At 41.0% G+C, this 18,813-nt stretch overlaps 1 protein-coding gene across 3 annotated transcripts in view; it reads right to left on the bottom strand.

Moving 5' to 3' along the window:
- The window catches only part of dlgap3 (discs, large (Drosophila) homolog-associated protein 3), a 156,771-nt gene that overhangs the window by 71,692 nt on the left and 66,266 nt on the right, over positions 1–18,813 (bottom strand). For 2 of the 3 annotated variants that reach the window (XM_085395585.1, XM_085395586.1), the window contains exon 2: positions 2,174–2,248. The gene's annotated coding sequence lies outside the window, so the exon portion shown is untranslated. Of the gene's footprint in view, positions 1–2,173; positions 2,249–3,608; positions 4,719–18,813 lie in introns of those variants that run through there. The other variant, XM_085395584.1, reaches the window with a different exon arrangement.

The raw sequence follows: 18,813 nt of genomic DNA, 5'->3' as shown, positions 1-18,813 counted from the left end.
GCAAACCTGCATTCCTTTGAACGACCAGCAGGGGGGTGACTCCTAAAGTTCCTTTATTTGGTCTCTTTTAGACTGAAATAGATTCGATTCGATTTGATTCGATTAGCCTTTATTGGGTCACTTCTGAGAAATTTAAACTGGACAACAGAGGGAAACATAAAACACACATACAAACACTTATTTATATTTTTACCCTAATTACAATTGAATAATTAGCCGATATTGGCAATAGAAAATTTATACCTATTGAACTTACAGTTTGGTGCCCTAAAGCTTTTGCCTGATGGTGTCAACTGATACTTATTAAAGATGTGATTTTTGTCCTCAGTAACTTTCAGACCCTGCTGTATCACTGACTCTGAATGGGGAAATGAAAGGAGCACGTCAACTATCTTTCCAGCCCTTTTAATTTTGAACTTGGGATCTGAGCTTAACAGAAAGGTTGCCAAACCATGTAGCAATACAGTATAGTAATAAAGCATTTCCACTCCATGGACCCCAAGCCTTCTTAAAAAAATGCAAGTGTTGACTAATTCAGGCGCACACATAATCTACATGATGAACCCACTGTAACAGACAAAGTAAAGACCTAGATAGATGATAAACAGGGTATGATCTGAGGTGTGGATATATTTGACAAGTCACTAGTGTATCAATCAAAGTCCTTGGGATCTTAATAAGAAGATCCATCATTGTTGTTTTGAAAACCAAGACATCAAATGCACTTTAAAATTTGAAAGCAAACCAAAGGGGGACGTCAAGGTGACTAAATCAATTTTTAGGTAGAGTCAACTTTCCTAAAATCTAAACCACGTAAGTAAAAACGCCTGTGCAGAGACTAAGAATTAAAAGAGAGTCATCATTATAATGGGTGTTCTTGATTATGATTAATTGACTAACCATCTTAACCATCTTAGGACTTCCTGAATTACCTGAATAGAGCCTGTTCTAGACCCTATGGTAAGAGGCTATGCCATGACAATGATCATTCAGTGACCATAGAAGTCTATCTGTATTCTTAGACATAGCAGAGAAGACTACTTTTGGTGTCCAACTTGTGTATTATTTTCTAATGTGTGTTATTTCATGCAGAGCACTCAGAATCTGTCAGAATATATATTTACCCTGATGACAATGACAGGAATGATAACGCTACTTGGCGACAGAAATAGGCCATTTTAGGCATGTTGCAGAGAGTTTCCGGTTCTGACAGCAACAATGTGATGCATCTGTAATTTTACTTATATAGAACATCCCATCACATCCTGGCCTTGTATTACATCAGATAAAATGCACAAACACAGGGCACTTAGCCTCTAAGTGGCCCTCTCTGTAGCTGTAATTAGGTGAAAGCTTCAGCATTTCATTAACATGGTAAATCCAACAATGGACAAAAAGAGAGGAGTGTAACTGTATTAGCTGAGGTGACGAAGGCTAAACAAGTGAACAGAGAGGATAAATAAATAAAATGACAAATGTTTGGGAGGTAGATAGATGGAAGTCCGTTGAATGGTTTTAGCCAATTACAGAAAAAGAGTAGATAGATCCAGGGTTCCTCCAAACACCAGATATCCTGTAGAGTGCTGACATCACAAGAGCGAATCAAGAGAAAGGAGGGAAGAGAAAGTGAGGGGAGATGGAGAAAAAGGAGGAGACTGAAGCTAAGAATAGTAGTACATCCTCGGGCCAGCACGATCGGTCAGTCATGCCAGCTATTTTTTACTTTACTACTGTGCCAGTCTGTACTTGTCTTGACATCTTTCCATCTACTGTTTCTATTTTCCTCTCGCCATTAGCCTCTTTCCAAAATGCAAGGCCAACAGTATGGCAACTTTGTCATGTCGATGTTTCTCAACCAACCCACGCAGGGTAGTGACAGTTTAAACTGTTGTATGTAGTGTTCAGCCATGACGGTCGACAGCAGCAAACATCTCCAGAGACGCGACTTAGTCAATATTGCTTCAAATGTGAGATCAAATACAAGGCAGGCCATGCAGGAGAGTGAGCGGCATGCTTCAGAATCCCACGTTCTCTGAGCTGTTTCACTGACGTGGGTTAATCCCCGAGGGATGGATTTCAAGGACGCAGAAGACAGAAGTGGAATTCGTATGTGGGTACAGGTGACGTGTAGCTGCAGGAGTTACATTCATGTGTGATTGTGCCTTCTACTTACCACAGTCTCATCAGGAAATGGTGCTCCATAGGTATAGGCAGAAAAGGATGGAAAAATAACTCGGTCCCAGTCACTCTGCAGACAGGGGGAGAGACAAAGACAACATCAGGGAAGCTCAAATAAAAATCTCACGTGCAGATTTGCGCCAGACTTATCACATGTGGATGGAAGCATTTAGTTCCATTTCTCTGCAGTACATCCTTCTCCCCGTTATGGGAAAAGCACCCCCTCCCCATAAGCTCCGACCTGTAAATGAGTGCCTGCAATGTGGTGGAAGATGTGCCTGCCGGTCCCAAAACAAGAAGCCTCCCCTGACTGCCTAACTAACACTTCAGCTCCCCTGTTAGGAATGCCAGGCCCCGGAGCCACGAATGGTTGGATGATAGGAGGATATGACAAGAGGAGAACGAGATAACAGCAGAGAGAGTGAAATTAGCCATGGAAATAAAGGGATGGAAAAGAGATACGGACAATAACGAGAGAAAGAAAGAGGAGGGGATGACTCAGAGGCTAACAACTTAATTGAGTGTGTGCTGCATCCAATTACCTCCTAAAAGCAGCAGAAACTGTGAAATCATTGAACTTCAGAAAAGAAATACACCGAGGCTTACACAAAGTAACACTGTGTCACCTGATGGGAGAACATGTGTGTGTAGCTGTGTGTGTGATAACACGCCAACAGGAAAATAGGATGCTTTGTCTGTGTGACATAAAATGCTAGCAAGCTAACTGTGGTGGTATTACAGGATGCCACAGGGTTGTGCATGCTTTATTACTAGGGTTGCCAACTCCCTGAAAAATAAATAAGTTGTCTTCACCCTTCCCAGTGTGGTAGCTCTTTTTTTTGTGTGTGAAATTATTTTTTAACCATTTGACTTGAATTTGATTTAAGCAGATGCATATTCTTTGTGATATGACCATATGGGAAACAAATGATCATTTAGCCGTTTATTTTTAGCTCAAAATGACAACATTAACACAGTAAAACAGGTCTCTTTCTTAAACAGAAGCCTGTCATGCTTAGCTTTTGAGGATATAAGTAAATCTTTCTTTAAAAGAACTCTGTCCTGCTTAACTTAAAATTATATAAATTAATAGAAAACAATAGAACAAAATCATTCTTGTAACTGTGCACATTTAGTGCATTTAGTACAATTGGCTTCAGTTGAGGTATTATTTCAGCTTTTCTAAAGCTAATCAGGTTTGTAAACCCACTTGTTCCCATGATTACGCATCAACTCATCATCATTATTAATCTATGTATTACTTTTATGTATTAGTCATCTATTTGTTGTAATCATCTATCCTTGCAGTTGTTTATTACACAAAATAAGTTATATTATCACACTTCTGGCCACATAGCGCTGATATTCACTGCACATGCCCATATTAACCTTAACCAGAGGGTTTAAACAACAAACCAGTGTTTACATACCATATCTGCTTCTGCCGTGGCCTGGTGGACAAGAAATTGGTTAAGGGTTCCCCGAGCTTTCACGCCCCTCATGTTCTTCATGTGCCCACCACTAGAAGCATGCCTATGGAAAAAGTGCGCCGGCACACAGTGCAGTGCGCTTTAAAGGTGTTATGGTGTATTTTCCCAGCCAGGTGTTTCCCTTTTCCCATTCCTCCCAGTACTTTTGCAGCCTATTTTTCTTTCTCTGAGCGAACAAACATTGCTGCTCTAACGCTGGGCTTACACTGTGCGATTTTTGGCCCATTTTGAGCCGATTTTTGAGTCGTGCGACCGATTTGGTGATCGGCCCGATTTTGGCCTTCATCGTGCGTCGTGTAGTATACGTGGGGTAACGAGAAACGATTAACACCTCGATCATCAATCGCTCGTGAGCCGCTCACACTGCTCACGCGCAAACACGTAAACGTCGGTGAAAAAGACGGCGCAGCACGGCAGTGCAGCGTGTGATCTGGACACAAGCGATGGAGGCACAACTTGTAGAACTTTGGAAAGCTCATCCGAGCCTTTTCGATGTGGCATCACAAAATTATCACGACCACAACAACCGTGAAAATAGTTGGATTTACACTGCTGCTCATTCACAGCTGCCTGATCAATGTTTTTTATTAGCAATTTAGCAAAGTTGATGGTGGTGGTGTGTCTGTGTGAGTGAAAGACAGAGAGAGAGAGCGACAGATTTTCTGTTATAACCTTCATGTTATGGAGGCACAGTGTGAGCACTCAGGTCGCATCAGAGCATCGGGCCGTATAGTGTGAGACCTGCATCGTGACCTACCAACTTCTAACCCCTGCGAGTCAATCGTGCAGTTTGAGCAGGAGCTGAATAACGCGACTGAAAAAATCGCACAGTGTTTGCCCAGCTTTAGGTGTACTGTCGTCCGAGACTTGCACCGCAGTGTCGGCGTTTGTTTCCCTGTTGGCCATGCTTCTTGTTGTGGTCATCTGTTGTCTTCCGGTATTTTCTCCGTAAGCGACCTTTCATCGACCAATGAGATGAGCGGTAATCTGAATTGTCATACTCGAATTGTCATAAGTGTGCTGTCAGCTCATTGGTCACAAAGCAGGAGAGGGGCTGGGAATTATGCTTTCCAACAAAGCGTTAATTCCATAAACATTTATAGACTACTTTTGATTCTCACTGTATTACGGGACAAAGTGCGTCCCTTATTAGCTCAATACGGGACGTGTGCTTTTGTTTCTAAATACGGGACGATTCCGTATTTTAAGGGACGGTTGGCAACCCTATTTATTACCCATCCATTAGCATTAGCATGAGTACAGTGAGTACTGCTAGCTGTTAGCAATACCTCTCTGGGACTTTCTTTCCCCCTTCCTGTTATTCTGTGCCTCATTATAGCTAATGCACACCCTCGGCATGTGTTACTTTGGTGCTCCATGGCAACAGCAGCTAATATACACACAACATTTACACAGTTAAATCCATAAGAGAAATCATCAACAAGGCACTGGATGTGTTTTAACAATCCCTAAAGGACACGGCAACAGTATGAAATCATTTTCGCTGTGATCACCTGGTAATGATATTTTACTCAGTGGAATGGCAGTGTCATGCAGTGTTGCATTCAGAGACCCAAGTCATCACAAAATGGTTTTAACATGCATTGTGTGACAGGAGGCGGTGTATTTTTGCCAATCCTACATGGAGGATGTGCTGCTGTCACTCGTCAAGCAGAGCATGGCAGATGCTCTCACGAGCCTCCATTGATTTTGTCGCAAAAAGTGTGTGTGTGTGTGTTTGTACATGGGTGTGTGCGCGGGTGTGATGTGTCGCTAGCTAGCTGCAGAGATAATTAGAACACAACTCTTTTGCTGTCCCTGTAGGCCACTGATCCAGCTGCTTTCATCTAATATAGGTCAGCTGTGACAAAGCCCTCAGCATGGACACTGATCAGCCCTGCTGGCACTGTCATACGCAAAATATGAAGTTAAACTCATGCACAAACACGCAGACTGATATCCTCTCTCGTGCGCAAGCACGTCCATGGCACGCGGCACATGTAGCAGGTAAAATTCCTAGCAGTGCTGAAAGAAACACACACACACACACACACACACACTGCTTTGTGTTGTCGTTTTCCAGTAACACAAACTGCTCGATTCATAAATACACTGGAGAGCGCAAATGAGAAACTTCAAGTCAGCTCTCTCACAGCAAAAGAAAACATTGCCAGACATATTCAATGCAAATTCATTCATTTGCTTTGAAATGAATTCTACACTAGAAATTGTTTTTTGTCAGATCATGCTTATATCTAATACTCAGTGATGCGCAAACTGCAGTAATTATTTATAGTACTAGGTTATAACAGCGTCCCACAAGTGCACAAACATCAAATTAAAATTAGACACAGCAAGAGACAAGCCTGCTGACATAATCTTTATTAACATAACAGCATATAAAGATATTTCAGTGTTTTTAAAAACAATGATAAAAGTATGTAACAGATTGGAGATACGACAGAAACAAGCATCTGGTTCTGAGTAACTGACTCAACAGGGCCCTCAACTTTATAGGCAGTGGATGGTGATGTGAATAACATTGATTATTTCATTACAACGCGGCACTCTGCTAGGAGCACTAATGTCCTGGGATATATGTGGATATACAACCAAAGGCTTCATTTTCAGTACACATGGCACTCCCCAATGGCTGCTGCCTCACAGAACAAGACAAACCACGCAATGCATTTAGACAGGTGGCATCATGGTTGTAGCTGATCACCGTACTTAGCTACTGATTTTGCTGCCTAATACATACACACAATCATATCATGCCCATTCTGGATTATTCCTGGACATTAAGCTCAGTGTTTGTAGGAACCCAACGGTTACACCTTCTCCTTTATTTCACATTGAACCATATGCCAAAATGGCATATGGCACTGTTACAGACATGTTGGGAGCTAAACAACATCTGCCACTACTATGCTTATAAGACGTTGAGTTGTTACTTTCTCAGATATATTCTGATTTATTACACTTTCCAGTTAATGTTTTAAAACATCTGGATAGTTGCATGAAATTACAGTGATTGATTGAAAATAAAATAAAAAACCCAAAAAAACAACCAAACAAAAAACTTATTACTGTCATGAGTTGCCAAAAAAAAAAAAAAAAAAGAAGCTAAACGCATAAAAATCCTAACATTAATGTGAACTTTGCAATTTCCTTTTATCTGTCTGCATAAACTGGACAAGCCATTTGGAGCATGCTCTCCTTGGTAACAACTGTTCTCTACATAACCCCTAAAACTGCACAGTGGGCTTCAGCTTATTTAATAATAGATGTCAACATCCTCATACACGCTTTTAAGAGGCATATAATATACTCACTCGCATCCACACTTGCACTGTTTGCACTCTCAGACTCTGCACTTGTACTTGCACAACAACTTTTTGTAGTCCTTCCACCTAAATAATTAGTCACCAGGAGTGACCTCACTGAGGGTCGCGAGTGGGGGGTGCATGATGCGAGCAGCAGGGAGGAAGAAGGGCAACGTGGGCGAGGAGAACAGCAATTATTTTCTCTTCTTTTCTCCATGCACTCCACTCTGTTTCCCCTCAATTACAAAGGCCACATTTATTAGGTGCCACCGCTGATATAGAGAGTACCACTAAAGTGACTAGCGCACCTCCTCAGGTGTTTTATTCGAGCTATTATATTGATGACCAACTCAACAGAAAAACATTATTATCTTCTGCCAGCCTAATGCAGTGGACTCGCTAATGGGGCAATAATTGGTTCAAATTGCGAAGTTAACACGTAGTGGCATAGCCTTTGGGATGACTCGATTAAAGCGCCTTGGCTGTGTCGCATTGCAGGAGATCCATGCATTCTCTCGACTCCGGTCAATTCTTTTTTACCCTCACTCTACGTCTCTTTATTTTTGCTCCCAATGCGTGCCCAGAGAGTGCTGTGCTAACACGTGGGGTCATACCAGGCTTTAAACAACTGGAGCTATTTATGCAAATATAATCAATACTTAATTGTCTCCCTCTCTCTCTCTCTCCTTCTCTTTCTCCCTCTCACTCGCTCTCTCCATCTCTCCGTCTAATAAGAGACTGCAGCAGGGGTATTAATTAGGGCCAGACATGCACCAAGGATTTCCCACAGGGCTGAGCAGCACGGCCAGTTCATAGTGGGTCAGCAGAGGACAGGTCTGGTCTGGCCACTGCAACGAGAGACTGCAGAGACAGCGGTTGCTGCAGAACAATCTACAGCAGGCCTGCTTTGCTTTAATGGCTCTAATAAACCACCTTCTATAGACGGTGCAGGTAAAGAGCGTAAAAGCATTATATAGGTGATATAAGGCTTTCCATTTGTTTAAGCTTAACAGCGTTTTGTAAGCTGAGTGAATTAACCACCACACACGTGGTTAAGGACACTAAGCTGGACAAGTTTCCCTTTCTTGCAGTAATGAGAGTGGTATGTAACTATTTTTATACTGTTTTCACCATTTGTTCTTCATTTGTCTAATTTCTAGCCCAAGATTTTGTGACTGAAATAACATATTAGAGTAGTGCTACCTGCTAGATAAAAAAAATTCACACTGGCTCAATTGAATGGTTGGCAAACCAGGTGAGTTTAATGTTTCAGCTAAGAAAACAGGTCTTCAATACACAGCCGGTGGCTTCATATTTGATATGATGTATAAGGACCGAGGCTCGTGGCCCATGTCTCACTATAGAATGAAATCAGCATCTTCACCTTCTAAAGAGTAATACGGGCAAAGCTAATATTATGACATTAGGGAAAAACTTCCCTTTAGTGCAATGTCACAGCTGCTTTATGGCTCTGATGAACACAAATATGCTGTTATAAAATATTTAAGCTATTTTTTCCCCTAACATAGGAGCCTTTGTCAAAACCATTGCATTACTGTATTTTCAACTTTGGGGCAACTGCTAAACCCAAAGAGTCTCGAAGCTTAGTTCCATTTGCGAATCAGTGTCCTACATTTAGGACACTGCACATAGATTTTTAATAACTTCTTAGGGATTTCCACAGGATTAAGTTCAGACAACCCAAGCAACTTCCTTAACACCAGCCATTTCCAATTAGATCCTATTAACAGAACACTGGCTTCAGCGCTGAAAACATACCCTATAGAGGATTTCTGTTGGCTTAAAAGAAGGAAAAAAGTTGAACAGTTCTATCCATTTTCTACATATGGTATATGCCATTCATCATCTTTATCCCACAGCGCCGTGAAGTTTTGTGATAACCACAAAATGGAGATTGCACAAACAGAAATCGGGTATACATTAATGCACAGTTTAAAAGTTGTTCTATCAGGCTGTGATTGAGATGACCGAGAGCTAGACAAAGTGCAGTAGAAAATACAAGAAATAAGAATAGTTTATACTATTTCCGAGTCCACTTAAAGTACACATTTGGTGTGTGTCTCAAGGACAAATCCACCAAGTTTGAACAAACAGGATGTCACATGCCCTGTGATCATCCAGTAACAATGAAGTTCCCCTCACATGGACTGGATACTTGCATACTCATGGGTGCAGAAAATGTATCATCCACAAAAGGGTTATTATGCACACAAGCTGCAAGTGCTACCTATTTTCATCACCTTCTATGACTATTATCCATTCATCTATTCATCCATCCATCCTCTTAACCACTTATTCATTTTAGGGTTACAGTGCTGGAGCCTATACTAGCGAGAGCCAAAGTACACCCTGGACAGAGAGACAGAAAACCATTCAGTCTTACACACTATGGCTAGGTGATTTATTTTTTCTGTCCCATTTAACCCAAAAGGTCATTCTTCCCTTTATGGAAGCACTTCAAAATACACATAAGTCTAGTACAATGACATTACAGATGTAAGTCCCCTTTATAATCTGAGTACCTGCTTAGCATTGACCAAAATCTGAATTGAGTCTGAATCATATTGGGAGTGATTACTGATAAGTGATGTCTAAGGAGTCACTGGTGATGAATTTAATGTTCGGAGAAAGGCAAATTATAGTTTTCAAATGATGTGAGTTAGAATGTATTAGGATAAGGTTAAGGTCATGGCTGATAATGACTTTGACCTCAGAGGGTTCATGGAACATCTGAGAATGTGTTAAGCCCCTGTTAGTGTTACAACGTATTTCTTAGGTGACTGTGACACTAGAAAGGCACATATTGGAATAAAAAGTGAACTCTATACAGAGCTGATGGATACTGTAAAAATCCGAGCAGCTCAAACGTTTCTATATATAACAAAGCCTTCACACAGTTTGTGTGTAATACCTTACTTTATCAACATGACTGCGATCTTTCTGCATTTTCCTCTAATATGCAGGCGCACGCACTAACACCTGGATCCTAAAAAGTACCCTCATCTCTTGTCTTAATGGATTTGAGACTATATTCTGACTATACACAAATCAAATGAATGTGCCAGTTCAAGGCACGCCCGGGGACATGCTGCACATTAGAGAGAGGCATCAGTGATGCTTTTAAGAAAGTATGTATGAATCAGAGGTCGGTGAGCAGAAGAGGAAGAAAAAAGAATGGCGAGGAAAGGCCGAAAACAATGTAAAAGGAGGGGTGAGGGCAAGGAGACGTGGGAAATGAAATGCTGAAGCAGAAGTAAAAGATGGGGTAAAAGTCTGTTTTTCTTGCTCTAGAGGGTTTCAAGCAAGTGAACCGTGCACCACTGTTACATCTTTGTATGTCTGTTAAGGATCGCATGGACTGCAAATATTTTTGAATATGCTTGTGGTGCAGCTGCAGATGCAGCTGTGCAATGCTTCACAATCTTGTATCTTTATGGGTGCACTCACACAAACCTATTCTCTGTGGTCAGGGCAAAACGCTTAAAGCTCGGTTCTCCCTCCAGTACTCACCTGACAGCTCACCATTTTTCATACCCTTTGTACCGCTCTCTCTCTCTCTGTGCCTCCTTCTCTCTCCCTTCGCTCTTAAGGATCCCTCAGTTCTCATTAGGCGATTCCTTGGCAGCAGGTGGATACAGTGAGTGTTTCTTCTTCCTTCACACTTCCTTAATCAATCTTTCACCCTCTCCTATTCTTTCCTCTTAGCCTCTCACTACCTTCCACTTGCACATCTTAAACCTCTCTCTCCTCTCTCCCTCTTTCCTCGCCAAAGCTTGGCCACTTCATTTATCGCTGTAAAACTGTTCGTTTCTCACAGGACATGAGGAGAGGAAGACGAGTAACAGCAGAGGAAACCGAGACAACTATCCTTAAAATAAATAAATAAATAAAACAACCAGAAAACAGATTTGCGTTTGAGTACAGTGGCCCCATATTGCCTCCGTTTTGTTGTTGTTGTTGCCAGTCATAAGTGAGCAGTTTGGGGAATGGCTAAAGTTATGATTAATTCATTTCAACGCTGCTAGAGAGTATATCGGTGGCAATGATGCCCCAGAGCACCCAAACAATCCGAATCACATTCATTATTGTCAGTCAGACCGGGAAAAGAGTTTGTGTACGTTTGATTGCTGCAACTCCTTTAAAATGTGCACAAACACGTGTGATTCGTAAATGCTTTTTTTTGTCATTGTCCCTTCACCCGAGACCCAATTCCAAGCTTGCTAATGCGTTATGGATCATTAGACAAATATACTGACAGCGTGCTGATTACAGAAATGAATGATGCATGATGCCGTTTTGCTCCATTGTGCAAGTGTCAATTTATTTACTTGCCTCGAGACAAAAAGTCTGAAGACATAGCATAGCATGTCCATTAGCCTCAGACAGAGTACTGGTAATATGATACACAGGTTACAGCAAGAGGGCGTCACTGCATCGTGCTGAGAGAAAATCTTGGTATTTGCACAGGTACAGTCACAGGGTTTTTAAAGATAGTTGACCCCCCCCCCAAAAAAATAAATAAATAAATAAATAAATAAATAAATAAATAATTTTTAGGTCAAACGCTTCAAGGGAGTCAGTGAGGGAGACAGAATGAGCAAGGGCCAGACCGAAAGGCTAAACTAATTGAAAATCCAAAGAGGACAGGCTAAAACAAGACCATACATGAGGAAATGACCTGAAACAGGAAAAACAGGAAGAATAAAAATGATGACTAATGACAGGCAAAAAAAATAAAAATAAAAAAATAACGCAAGGAAATAAAAATGAGCTAGAAATGAAAATGAATGAAAAGTATGATGACACAAAACAAGAGGTGACTGAGTCAAGTTCATAAAGCAGGCATTGCAGCTCTTTACAGTGCACAAATATGAGCTCTCTCTTCAGTTTTCTCTTCAGCTTTAAAGGAAATCCTAACTGCATTCATCGACTGAGCCTTCAACAAAGTCAGTTCTCGTCCCCGGGGTGTCGAGTAGCACGGTTTCCTCAGAGCAGCTGCCGTGACTCTATTACTGAGAAGGTGTACTTTGGTGTGTGTGCCCGTTACGTTAAAGGTTATGGCAATAGAGATGGGGATCTAGCCCTCCCAACTTGACATATGTCAACGAGCGGGGTTACTGCTGTGAAAGGTGAGTTTTAGTTTATGAAAACTACACAGTTTTCATAAACCTAAACACGTAGTTTGTAATGCCTAAACGTCACCAGTGAGTAAAGATTGAATTAGCCATCCCATCAACCTGTTATTTCCAGTACATCAAGGCATCAACTCCACAGGTCACTGTGCATGCAGCTCCATCTGACAAAGCAGGATTAAATTGCACCCTGCGATGAGAAATTACTGACAAATTTGTGACTTTTGGCTCACAGCTGAAACCCGCGCATCAGCTGCTTTAACCATTTACAGTTCAATTATTTGCTTTATACACTCAAACAATCTCAGGGACTTAAAATCATTGATTTTACTGATTGCTGTCCGAGCAATCAGTAAAATCAGTTAAACTGCAGTTAAACTGCTCTTGTTTTCACACCAATAAGCAACAGTCGAGGCTAAAAAGATGACTCAAGAGTAAAAACCAGAACTCCCATTCAAACGTTCACATGGAAAGATTTTGCAGCCCGATTCCTGCTGCGATTTTCAGCATAAGAGATGCTCTCTTCAGAATTTTTTGTTTTTTCAAAAACCTTTTTCATGTTTTGCTAATGGTTTCTTGTTGCATGAGAACAAGCGGGATGTTGATGTTGGCTGCATTTGTAACACTTGGATAAAAAGGACATGTGCACAGAATCACGTTTGATTTATTTCAACCTTCTTTCCTCTATTTAGATTTCCTTTTTTTTCTTCTTCTGCTCACTTTTCAGTGAGCAAGCCAATTTTCGAGTACACTTTGGATTTTTTATTTCACATAAAAAAAAAACAAAAGAAAAACATCAGTGGCTTAAGATTTCTTCTCAATGGATCCAAATAGCAGCTACAAAAAAAAGTGTTTCCTCTTCTCTATCATATCCGATTCACAGCCTTTGAGAACTTTTGGTAGTTTTCCACCTTTCACTCTATCTGGCACAGCTAAACTTCAGCCAATCAGGAGACAGACAATTTCCTCTGGGGGTGGCAGTGATGTGAGGTGGGGAATGAATCAGAGCAAAGTCTGAGGGGTCACACCAGGTTCGTGGATGATGTCAGCGAGGAGCGAGGCTCTTCAAGTGAAGTCATCAAAGCCTCATTATTCCTTTCACACAGGTCCGCTTGGGCAAATTAGCCTCACCACTCAGGTGCATGCGCATGCATGTGTGTATTGCACTCTAATTTGTGGCAAGAGCGAATTAGGTGTTGCTGTGCTCGTGCGTGCCTGTGTGTGTTTGTGTCTGCCGGGCGCTAATTGAGTTTAAAATGCAGCTGCTCAAAGATGAGGCACGCGGCACTTATGGACGGATTTTGTTCATGTAAAAGGACACGCCACCCAAAAAAAAAGAAAAGAAAAAAAAAGTGTAGCATCAAACAGCCCCATTACAGACGAGGGAGACGGGAGTAAGATGGAGAGGAAGGGCATTAAAACAGAGTAAGGGTGTATTTCTCCCTCTTTCGCCCTCTTTGGATATTTCAATCTCTTTCATTAAAACGAGCAATAAATAAGAGAGTAGAAAACAGGAAGATAAATAAAGAAGAGAGGAAGTGATTATCTTTAAATCGTCATCAACCTGTTGTTGTCTTCAGCGGAACCGCTGGGCGTAACACTCGTCATGCACTGGCTGCCACAGCTGCAATTTGCATATTTCTGTTTGTACTGTGCGCACAGGTTTGTGTGTCTAATTACAGTATAACGAGCATCAAAACTGGCTGCATGCGTGCCTCTCCTGCTCAGGGACAGCCATTTGGAAGATGCCCGTAACTGTGTATCTGAGTTTTATTTGCAAAAACAAGTGATCCGGTGACCTTTAAGCAGAGGTGGAATTAGAAAAAAGGGGGGAATCCAGGTACGCACATCCTGGTGTCATATTGGGTTAATGCATTGCTTTTGGAGATGGATACGGCGTATCGGGGAGGATGTAAAATACTCCATCACATGGTGCTCAGCTAAAGGCCAGCACTGTCACAGCAGCTTCGTCAGTCTCTAGGTAACTGCTGCACCTATTTGCTTCATACATATATACGCCCACGTCCACACATAACTTGTGTGGACATTAATTGCAGCAAGCATAAAGTCATGGAAACAATGATTGTGTTTTATTTTTTAAACATATGTATATATTGAAAATAAACACAACATAATGTGCTTGCTTCTGGATAAATGTGTTTTTCCTCTGATGTAAAACAGAACCACAACAAATCCCAATTAGAAACCATACATGAATTTGTATATCATGTAAATTCAGATTATGCCAGTTAGCAAGAAAAAGGCTGGAAACAGCAGAATCGCAATGTAAATGTCAAAAAGACCTAAACCCCGCAGAGAGACACAGAGAGAGAGACACAGAGAGAGAGAGAGAAAGTGAGGGACAACCAAACACTAATTAGTGGATGGGAGCAAAGTGGCGCGAAGAGTTCTGACAATGAGGAATGTTGCAGATTTGAATCTTACTCTCGTTCTTTTCTCCCCTTCATCCTTCCATCCCATCCCTCTCATTAATTGGCTGTCATGCTCATGAGCGTCTTGATGTATGTCTGCTGCAGGCGCGTGTGGTGATTGTCAACATCAGACCACCATGGGGCCATGGTTGCCCCCCCAGCGATGAGCAACCGCATCATTAGAGGGAGGTGATTACCTTATTTCCTGTGATGATGACAACACGGGTGACCAGAGCACATGCACGAAGAGATTTCGCTTTGTCTTCAAGATTTTCTTTACCCGTTTCTTCCACATCCATTTCAATCCATCTCAGGAGTATCGAAATAGATGGAATGGCGATTTTTGTTAATGATTTGCTGGATAACATCCAGAAAATTGTTGTTATTAACAAACAGCTTGTTTTTACTTTGTGCCATGTATGCTGTGATAGTGAAGCATTTCTGTAATGACAACAAGGCTAAAAAGTGACCAAAGCTACTAACCCTTTGAAATATGCTGAGCTAAGTCACAGCAGGCTAAATCAACCCTGCCTTGTATCCCTGTCAGCTAGTACTAATGAAGGCAACCATTATTTAGACCTTTACTCATTTGCTTTGTAAGGTTACATCATTTATTGTTTGGTCAAATCAATATGATTATAAATAGCATATACTATAAATAGTATAGATGGCATATGCTATTAGCAGGAAAGCTAAGGCTAGCCAGCTAATCCTATCTGGTCTGGTATCTTGGTCTTCGTCTACTTTTTGAAACAAGAGAAAATAATTACCAAATGTCTGTACAACTTATAAAATAAATCTGTCACACAAATGGGTGACATCATGGTAGTTATGTACCTCTGATATCAATTTAGTGCACTTTCATAGCTACAAATGTCAATTTAATGGGCTCTTTCAAAGACACAGAAACAGTTCTTTGTAGTTAAAGTCTCGTGTTTTTAACCAAGCAGTATCTAGCTACTGGCCAATGCAACAGTTAGCCTGATGTAGGATTTCTGAAGGCCTGTTTAACAGTTAAACTAATGGAAGTGGAGGGCTCTGCCCTACTGGCACAGCTTTGGTCCTCACTGCATCAGTTGTCATGACTAAACCCATGGCTTTACTCACCTAGCATCATATCCTGGTGTGGACAATGTGCTGCTACCAGCATGTAGGATGTCTTTATTTGAGCGGACAGCTTACTGAGTGGGTTTTTCTATATTTACAGTATCCAAAAAAGACAGACAGCCTTTAATTCTGAAATGCTTTCAGAATACCAGATTCATCAGGACCTACAGCCGTTATGAAGATAATCTTTAAACATGTAAAGTGAATCTAACGCTCTTTCATAACAAAGAACTCATAACACTTCATGACACTTCATTTTTAACAAATCCAGATTATATGAGCTTTACCTGTGGTACAAGAGTAGCAATTTCATTTATTATTCATAACGATCAGTTAGTTATGACACCGACAGGATAAGTCAGGAGCACCTCAGACACCTGAGCTGTCACACAGTAAGAGTTTTACAGCTAAATCATCTGTTACACAGCAGCAGACTTCAGACTGAGTTAGACAGCTGTCGGGTTATTTTTATTTGAACAATCTAATCTGTTTATTAAAGGCAAAACTACTGATTGTTTGGTTTGGCTTTTCCCTTTCTCTCCAATAAATACAAAGTCAGTATTTGCTGTAGCTATGGTGTCATTGTAACGAAGAAAACATGGCAACAGGCAGCCTGATAATTCATAATTCGTGGTATTGTTACTCTTGTTGAATGTCCAGCTTCATAGAAGTGAAATATATGTGTTTATATCTCTCCCTCTGGGTTATTTAAAAGGCCAGTTTATCCAAATTACCAAAGCTGACTACGATGTGAATGCTATGAGGCTTGTAATTATAGAATGCCCAGTGGAGAGAGTGGACAGCTTCAAATACCTCGGAGTTCACATCACGTAGGACCTGTCATGGTCCTGTCACATCAACACCGTGGTGAAAAAGGCCCGACAGCGTCTCTACCACCTCAGACGCTTGAGAGACTTCCAACTGCCCTCCAAGGTGCTCAGGAACTTTTACTCGTGCACCATAGAGAGCATCCTGGCGGGAAACATCTTAACCTGGTTCGGGAACAGCACCATGCAGGACAGACGAGCTCTACAGAGGGTTGTGCGATCAGCTGAGCGCACCATCCGCTCCGAGCTCCCTGACCTGCACTCAATCTACAGCAGGCGGTGCTGGACCAAGGCCAGGAAGATCGTGAAGGACCTCAGCCATCCCAACAACGGACTGTTCTCTCTGTTGAGGTCAGGAAAGCGATTCCGCTCCCTGAAGACCAACACAGAGAGACTGAGGAGGAGCTTCTTCCCGCAGGCGATACGGTCTCTCAATCACACCACCACACAGTACTGACCCACACATATGGTTCTTACACACACACTGGACATTTTGGACATTGTTTTCACTTCATCACTTAAATCACTTTAAGCATATTTGCACTGCACAAGACATAATGTGGATTGCACAACACTGGTCACTATATTCTTCATTTCCAGTTAATACTTGTACAGCTGCTGTTATTGTATATATATTTATTTATATTTCTTCATACATTCTTATATAGTTCTATATTGTGTATTTTGTTGTACAGTTATTTTATTTTCAACTTTAATTTATATATTTTATCTTATTCTTTCCCAGTTAAATTTACCCTTCATTCTAATTTGTGTTGTACAGTTATTTCATTTTTAACCTTAATTTATATTTTATTCCTTCCTAGTTAAATTGACCCTTTTTAATTTTTCATATTTATTTCCTATCTTATTCATAGCCTTTTTTTTTTTTTAGGTCACGAGCAGTTGTCTAAGCATTTCACTGCATATTGTACTGTGTATGACTGTGTACATGACAAGTAAAATTTGAATTTGAATTTGAGAATGTAATAATAAGTAGCTAAATAAAGCCTTTGTGCAAGTTTAATAAGGAAGATCTGTGTTCACTCATCTGCCTTCATTCCCGGGTTTTTGGGCTACTAGTCTATTCTTTACATCGCTTCTGCTTTCCCACGCTGTCAAACTCACTCTCAAAATCTCCTTCTTCTGCGAGCAAATCAGCGTCTGTTACGCTTTAAATCCCTGTGCTCTTCTGTCATTCTGACTTTTGCATGTGTGTGACCCGTCCCTTAACACATTTCCACCTTATCCTGGCCAGTTAGAGATCCTCAACCAAATCTCCAGGGGTCCTGTCCCACTTCCATTGTTGGCCTCTGCTAAGTAGCTTCAACGGAGTCTGTTTTTTAAAAGCTTATTCCTAAAGTCTGTTTTTCAATAAATCATGCTGATTTCATTCACATAAACTCTCCTTATTGAACTAACATGAGCAATATGTTTGTTTTCCTCTCATCATCATCATCATGTTTTTCAGTCACCAGTTGCCACTGGGTAGTTTGTAACATTAGCCCACAATCCAGCAATCACATACAGTGTGGTTTCACAGAAGCAAAATGAAAGACTTGGTGACATTCTTGTTTTTGTTTTTTTTTTCTTCTTAAAAAAAAAACCCAATCTGGATGCAATTTGTTCGTGTATTGGTGATTTAGAAAAAAAGCCATAACGACAACCTTTAATGACCTGGCTCTTTCTGAACTTTGCAGGCCTGCACATTATACCCATGCTTGAACATGCACAACAGGGGTTGTGAAACTGCAAAAAGTAGATGGATGTGAAAAATGCCACCCAAGCGATAATGAAAGGAAGAAATGTCAGTGTCTGTGCGCATTAGCTAAATGTCTCTGTGTCCACTCATACGAGCGGTAAAGTTTAGAAGACACAAAAAGGCAAAAACAGAAAGTTACCACGGCTTCACACAGAGGCAGATCCCAGATAAAAGAAGCAAAGTAAAAAGAGAGATAACTCATTTTTCTCTCCCACTGAGATTCATCTGTGGACCATGGAAATGTGCTATGCCATCCTTACTGCTTGGCTTGTAGCCCCTAAGCAATACAGGGATTAGAGTAGAATTTGTTCTGTGAGGCTCCCGCTGTACTACGTGGCTGTGATCTAAAGGGATCCATCTCAATGCATTAAGACCCGAGGGAAAGCTCTGCAAGTTGGAGGTAAAAAAAAAAAAAGAAAAAAAGAATTGAGGTGTTTTGTTAAAAAACACACACAAAAAAAACCTCCAGTTGCTACAGTTTTCATGCTATGAGGACGTGGCATTAGAACCCTCTCAGTTTTTGGAGAATGGATTAGTGGAA

The sequence above is a fragment of the Rhamphochromis longiceps genome, linkage group LG22 (assembly GCF_057381845.1).
Source record: "Rhamphochromis longiceps isolate RC_006_pf linkage group LG22, R_longiceps_female_GT1.1, whole genome shotgun sequence".
Lineage (NCBI taxonomy): Eukaryota > Metazoa > Chordata > Actinopteri > Cichliformes > Cichlidae > Rhamphochromis > Rhamphochromis longiceps.
The sequence above is the reverse complement of the archived record's forward strand: the minus strand, read 5'-3'. Positions and strand labels throughout refer to the sequence as shown.